Source organism: Nelumbo lutea, chromosome 3, assembly GCF_056320005.1.
Source record: "Nelumbo lutea isolate HS-2025 chromosome 3, American lotus-T2T, whole genome shotgun sequence".
NCBI classification, from domain to species: Eukaryota; Viridiplantae; Streptophyta; class Magnoliopsida; order Proteales; family Nelumbonaceae; genus Nelumbo; species Nelumbo lutea.
The window spans coordinates 7,593,468-7,601,199 of record NC_142686.1 but is presented as its reverse complement, the minus strand read 5'-3'; the positions used below and the strand labels follow the sequence as shown (position 1 = coordinate 7,601,199).

Genomic DNA, 7,732 nt, shown 5'->3' with positions numbered 1-7,732 from the left:
TTGAATGAACACCCAAGTCTTCTCTTCTGGGAGTTAAACATAGAGTTTGAACTTTGGAGAGAGAGAGAGAGAAAGAGTGAGTGATGTGGACGTGGCAGACAATTCAGCGATTAGCATTTTTTAATTTAATCAAGTCGGACCCACGGGTGCAAGCACCTAAGAGTAAAACCTTCTAGCCAAACAGCCTAATTAATTAAAGAAGAAGTGAAAGGAGAAAATTCAAATTGAACGAGGAGATACATAAAGACCCTTTTGACAAGAGTGCTTTAAAAAGAGGCTCAGCTTTAAGGTAACATGCTTTCCCTTCCAAAGAGGAACCGCCAGGAGGTTTCAGGAACCCTTCTGTTCTCCTCTTTGCTTTTATTTCCTTCTTTCTTTTTTCTTGTGGGAACGTGCCGACACTGTACCTAAAGACAGAGCTCTACAGTATATTAGTATGCGTGTTGCGTGCTCTACAATGTTACAACTGATGAACTGCCCGCCTACAGAGACAAAACTGTCTCCAATCAACTCTCCTTTACGCCTGCATTCTACCCTTCCACTTAATATTATTATCCCCATGTCCATGCATGTATATATAAATGTGTTCCTCCTCCCTCCTCTCCCTCCCCATAACTCATTCTAGCTAATTCACTTCACTACTACTACTACTACTACTTTCTTATATTTAGTTTTCTTCTCTTCCATACAGTTCCACCATGGCTGCAGCTGTTAGTTTCTTGAGCTTATCAAACTACCCAGTTTTGCTTCCGGATGAGTTGCTCCATGAAATGGGCAACTTGAACACAAAACGCTTATCTCTATACATGGAAAGCTCATCTCGATGACTAAAATCATGAAAAGATTATCATCGATGCAAGGGGAATCAAGCGCTCCTGGTCCGATCAAAGTTTTCTTTCTTTATGTTTTCCTTTACTGTCTGTTGACAAGCTAGTATCATTCATGTATGATGATCATTCTGTTGTCGTCACCCTTTTTCTTTTTCTTTTTTGTTTTGTTTTTTAATGCCCTTGGAAATTTAAAGCTGTTGATGTTTGTGTTGTTATAGCATGCTTTCTTGTAACATGTTAGCTGCCAATAAGGATTTAGAAATGCGAGTCGATCCGTAGGCTGAGACCGAGAGGTTGGATTACTTATGCATTCCATATGCCAGCTTGAGTTGTTTGTGTAATAGTAGTCTTTTGCAGTGGAAAATATATAGTAGATATTTCACTTGTATGTTCTTATTTCTTTCTCTCGATCAAAAGTAATCAATATGGATTAGTTTTGGTTTTAGTTTATTCGCTCGTTCATTCATTCATTCATTTATTTTAATTTAAGCAAGGAATTTAAGCTTGTAGAACCACTATGGACCATGATTCATGGAGGTGTCTGCGTTTTTTTTTTTTTTTTTTTTTTTTGAGGCATCTGGTACTGACTTTACTTTAAGGGCGAAAGCACGGGTTGGCAGCTGGTGAACCATGCATCTTCAAGTTGTCCCTCAGCATATATATATACCATCATGTTCTTCTTCCTGCCCAGCAGGAGTAGTGGGTGTACCTTTCTCAACCAGTCAAGTGTACGTCTACCTCTGTGAAATCTCAGCTGAAAGGTGATAGATTCAATTGCACCAACAGTAGTTGTTACAAATACAATACAGATTTAAATAGAATATTTGAGATAGGAATCGGTACTACTAAAGGTAATCCTGATCTAGATCAAACTGTCTCAAATTCTTGATCCATATCGATCTTAATTAAGACCATATATATTCTATGTTGCTTGTTTGATGAGAATATATAGTGCATTTCATACAGTGCAATATTATATTCCAACAACTACCCCTAGTGTTTCTTCGATCTTTTTCTTTAGTCTTCCATAGGCTAATCCAATGACGTTATATGGTTTTAGCTAGTTTCAGATGTGTATTTAATAAGTTTCAAATTCAATCCAGATTAGTAAATGGAGAGAGCTAGCTTCTATCTCTTTTCCCCCTAGCTAGCTCCTTCCTATCCTATTCCTGTGATTCTGTGAGCTGTGATGTAGATAGAGCAAGCAATCTCTTTTCCCCCTTCTTCCATTCGGTTGAGTAAATGACAAGTAAGAACTTAATGCATGCACGATCGATGATATGGTCTTTAATCAAATGTCTTTCTCTCTCTAGATCCTTCCGGCCGTCGCTGCTAGTTCTCTGCTCCTCTTGAGGCTATGTAAATAAGAGTATAACTAGGTGTAATAAGGAGGGGAGACATAAAAGTGAAGTAATGATCGAAGATGCGCTCGGAGTGATCCAAAAGAAAAGTTGGGATGGAAAGACACAGTGGGACAATGACAACCCGCAATCCGCCATCAACTTTAACATTTTCACTCGCAACCGTTAAAAACATCTTGTTTTGGGTCCCCAGCCTTTTCCTTTTCCTTTTGGGTAGAATGATTTCATTGCCAAAACCAAGAAGCTAGCGATGGCGATGCATCCAACGAGGAACAGGATGCATGATACCCAAGCTCATATATTAATCACTCTCGACCCCACTCCTCTTCCTCTAAGGCTCTAAGACCAATTAACTTCATGGGCCAAAGTTATGCTGTTGCATGTGGAATTGGAAACCACGTGTACTGATTGTTGGAATAACATCAACATTCAAGAGGATAGCAGATTGGGGGCAGGAATTTCTCTCTGAGCTCAAGTTTTTCTTAATGCCCGTTTGGGTGGGCCTTCATGATGCAGCTTCTGCTTTGCGAGGTAGGCCTATATGGAAGTTAAGCTTAATTAGAAGCTATGTTAATTTGGTGACAACGGGGAGTTGGAAAGCCCAAATAAGTTTTTTCGATCTTAAAAAAAAAAATCTAAATAAGCTAACTTTCATTCAATTAAAACTTGACTCTTCTGGTAATCTAGTTTAAATAACTTATTGATCAAAGTGGTTCAGTGAAAGCAGTTCAATTAAAGTTGAAACCCTCCCAAGTCCCAATGGCAAAGGGCCCCTTAATCACCTATTTACAAGTAAATACGTCAGTTGCCGGTACATCTGGTAAGCGGTAACGGCATGATGGATCACTGACGCGTTTATTTCTAATCAGCTGTACTGTGCTACACATCCGGAATCCGGATTCCGGAGTCTTGGCAAAGCAAACAGCCCTTATGGTAACCAAATATTCCATTGTATTTGGAGTTTCGTCATCCCATTTTAACTCGTTCTAAGGCTTTGGTTCGTACTTCGTAGCTCCCAAGTGGAGGAATGATTTGAGTTGACCTTTTATTCAATCAAATATTTCATATCAAATTAATTTTATGACTGCCCTTCCACCTGAAATAAAGTTTGGGGCTAGAAAAAAAAGTGAATTGATGTGCACTATATATGATGTCAAACGAATGCTGATGAGCTTGTGACATGGACCAAATTAAAACGAACCATCCATAATCTAGTGTGGATTGACCTGTGGTGTTAAATAAAACACTAGTGAAGGTGAGGGTGGTGTGCCATGGACCGAAGCGAGCCATCCCCGATTTTGTCCACAACAATCCGATGCTGATACGATCACACACATAGGCTTATGGGTCAATTAAAGTAAGCCCAAAGAGTTTCGGCAAAGCCGAGGCTTCGGCCTAATAATAACATCAATTGGTCCAGACTTGGTTTGTTATCAGGCCCATTAGAGAGTAATGCTTGTTTTTTTTTTTTTTTTTTTCTTTTTACTTGCAAAACATTAAAACCGAAGCACTAGGTTAAAGCTGTAATAATTAAAATTTAAACCTTTTGAATAAAAGGCTGTAAACGGGTATTTGTTTGTTCAAATTCTGATTCAACTAGCGGATAAATCATAAATCTATGCAATGCATGAGGTTCAATAGAAGAAGAGTTAACAAAATGTCATAAAATATCAATCAACGATTGTTTTATAGTATTTAGGTAATTATGACATATAAAGAAGAAAAACGACGGATGTATAACTAATATTTTTATTAAAATAAAAGATGAAGAAAAAGAAAATACATCACTTTTCATAGATAGATTAACTTTAGTTTTATAATTGTACTGGTATCAAATTTACTATAAAACCAGAATAAAAGCTAAAAAGTGAAAATGAGAAATTAAAACTTCCACAGTTGAACAACCCTCCCAAGCTTAACCAATTCCATTCAAGCTCATTACAAATTGTTTAGGCTTAGCTAATTAAGGTGGGTTTGGGTTGGAAATTTTGGATCTAACCTTGGTATTTATACAGGCATGAGGTCCATGTCTTAGGGTTGGGCCTTAACCTGACCTAACCCATCAAATTAATACCTCTACTTTGTTAATGTGAATTCAAAAAGATTTAAGAAAGAAAGAGGAATTTAGTAAGGGAAGGGGGTGGTTATATATAGACCTGGCAATTGGGGTGAGTTAAGAAGGAATCTATTAGAGATTAGAGAGTTGTGATGGCTTTCATTAGATACAATTAAGACTTGACTTTTTTTGTGTGAATTTTATTTTTAATTCTAAAATAAATAAGCCGCATGTCTGAGAATGGAAAAGAGAAGAGGTTTGTTTGATCATTGAGGTGGAAGGACCTCTCACCCACCCTCTTTCCTCTATATAATATAGATATGAATCCCATTGTACAGTTTGTTTAACTTTTCCTTCAAAGAAACACAGCCTAAGGGTTAAATAATTCGACCCATTTAAAATTGGATCAAATGTGGGTCCGCCTTATCTAATTCCATTTGATTCAAATGTATATGCTTGTATATACATAAAATTCATACTATATCCATTAGTAAATTTGGTTTGATATTTTGTTTTTAAATTTCATTAAAGTTAGTTTTAATTCATTTTGTACATGAAATACACCATCAAAGTCATTTTTAGTATATTTTATTAATGACATTTAATATTTTGTTCATTTTTAGTTTAGTAATCAACTAATCGGATTATTGATCCAATTGCAATCTAAAGTCGATTCAAATCTGATGGATAAGATTTTATTCAAATTTGGAATGACCTATATCTGCTCTGATTTGATCCATTTGCAGCTCTTTAATAAAGTGATGTGGTTCCTACCATGGCCTGTTGGCCTAAAAATTTAGGTTCATTTCCGGCCAATGCCATTTAGAACCATGCTGACAAGGCGTTTTTCAATGCCCTGTCAGCATAATGTTGTTAGTAACAGTAGAAAAAACGGGAAAAGGTTTTTCAATTTCTTTCCGATTTTCAGGATATGGTCTAAGAAAATGTTTTTTTTTTCCAGAAAAATGACTAACCAAACAATATATGTTTTCCCAAAAAATGGGTTTCTAATGTGGCGCTGATATGGAGCCATTTTATGAGAAAAGGGTATTGATGCTAAACACCTAGGCTACTTGATCAATGGGTTTTAGAATTTGGTCGTAGATGCTGTTAACTTGTGAAATTACATCCCAGCGCAGCCCATGGTAGTCCAGTTTCAGTTACCCATCAGGCAAACTCAGCCCATGTGCATCGGTACCCAATAGGCTCCCTGCTTCATTAACGTGTAAATTTACAAGTTAATTAGAACAACATAACAGTAGTGAAATGAAGTCGAATCAATCCTATGAACGGTTGTGTATGCAAATAACAGTACTCGCTTGAAAAGCTCATAGAACTGATCTTAACTAAAGGTATTTTTACGACTTTAGGTCGGGCCTCCATGGACCACCTCGCAGACCCTTAGAACTAAGAAGGAGCTCGAGTTTGGCCCAAACCCAACAAAACCTCGACTGAGAATCCGAGATTGTGAATTTGTGACCTGGTGCTAAACAATGCTACGCCAAATTAAACTAGAATTGATCGAATACCAAATCATATCCCATTTGAAGGAGATTTTAAGGTGATGTTTGACATTGATGATGATTCCTTCTTGCTGATTATCTAGAAATCATCGATTTTTGAAATCAGTGATTTTTGAAAAATCACCAAAAATTGATCTGGTATCATTTATGCCATGTATCAGATTATTTTTGTATCAAAGTTATTGTTTTGGTATTGATTTTCAAAGGGCGATTGTTTTTGTATCAGAGTTATTATTTAATGCCATGCTGTCATGTCATCCTCAAAAAAATTGAAATCACCAAAATCGGCCAACCAAACAGAAAACTCAACGCCAATTCCTCTAATGCTGATGCAGCTCCGACATGACTGTGATTTTCAAGAAATCATCATGGATGCCAAACATCACCTAAGTAACCAAAATAGGAAATATCTACTATGGAAAGAAAATTTGTCTAGAGCACAGTTGCTCTAATCAGACTTATTAACTAGCACATGGAGAATTAAGCACAAAAGATGTCTTTTCTTTTTTGGTACATTGCTAAAACCTCCCCTAAACTTTCTGACCGTTGCTGAAACCTCCCTTGAAGTTTGGTAATTGCAATCACCTCCCCTGAACTTTCTAAAACAGTTGCCCTCTAACAAGAGGCATGAAAATGTCCAAAACACCCATGCAATTACTATTGAGGCAGGTTTCTATAGAAAAAAACAATACAAATTTTATGAACAGGAAAAAAAAAAGAATTTAAAATTGCAGCTTTACCTTTGAATGATTGATATGAGGGGCAAATTTGAAAAACAAATCAATTTCAGAAAAGATATTAGAAGGATTTGGGGTAGCAATTCAAATAAAGAGAATTTTGAAAATAAACATTTTGGTCAAAAGTAATTGCATGGGTATTTTGGACATTTTGATGCCTCTTTTTAGAGGATTTTAACAAAGGGGGTCTATACTAAGTCAGAATGTTGACATGAGATGATTCAATCACCAAACTTCAGGGGAGGTTTCAGAAATTTACCCTTACTTTTTATCATACAAAGCCATATTCTTTTAAAGTATTATTTTATTCAAGGTTTTAAAAGGCTAAAGGCATAATTGAGGCAAAATGACCCAAAAAGGTGAGGCATAAGTCTCAAGGTATAAATATCCAAGTTAGAATGATGAAAGATATAAATATCCATAAAATAAAAATTTATAAGCAATAAATTTCAACGTTTAAGCATTAAATAAAATAATAGCTAATCAATTAACAATTATAACTATTTTAATTTTCATGTTTCAAAATGCAAAGTTCTCAAAAAAATCAAACGCCCAATTTAAAAGAAAATGAAACATATGAAGAAACATCCATATACTTGGATATTAGATTTGTGGCCATTTAATAGTTTAGAAGAAAAAACAACCTAGTTAATATGATTTATTAAAAATTAATAAAAGAAAATAAATCCATTAGAAAAGTAAATGAGAAAAATAACAAATTTGGGATGTTAGATTTTAAATAATAAGAGAAAATTCTCAATTGATATATTCAAGAGAAACTAAGAACTTGATTGGCCCTTTTTTGCATTGAATCTCCTGAAACACTATGAGAAATTAATATAACCTAGTTTCCCTATTGGTTTTTCAATTTTACTCTTTTATTTATTTGACCCATAATTATTGAAGTGCTTCCTCATATATTTTGAATTATAAAAATACATAAAATATATTTTTTACATTAAATTGTTAAAAATCATTGATACTTGAGGCTTATACCTTTTTACTTTATAAATTATGCCTCATGCCTTGAAACTTAGGCTTAAGCCTAAAATCTTTGTGCCTTGACTCAAGGCATAAGCTTCACACCTCAAGCTTAAAGCCTTTTAAAACAACGTTTTTATATTTTGTTCTATTTTCAAAACAAAGGTTCATATGGGAGGGATTCTCCTCCAAACATAGATATACTAAGGCTGCATTTGGCATTTCTTATTTTAAGGATTTATAT

General features: G+C 35.2%; 1 long non-coding RNA gene across 2 annotated transcripts; it reads left to right on the top strand.

The window, feature by feature from the left end:
* The first annotated feature begins 207 nt into the window (after positions 1-207).
* LOC148862684 (uncharacterized) lies at positions 208-1,218 on the top strand. 2 transcript variants are annotated; one of them, XR_016109328.1, is made up of 2 exons: positions 208-289; positions 692-1,218. It is a non-coding gene; the product is annotated as an uncharacterized LOC148862684 (long non-coding RNA). The 2 variants fall into 2 exon arrangements; XR_016109327.1 differs by lacking the exon at positions 208-289 and adding an exon at positions 297-571.
* The last annotated feature ends 6,514 nt before the right edge of the window (positions 1,219-7,732 follow it).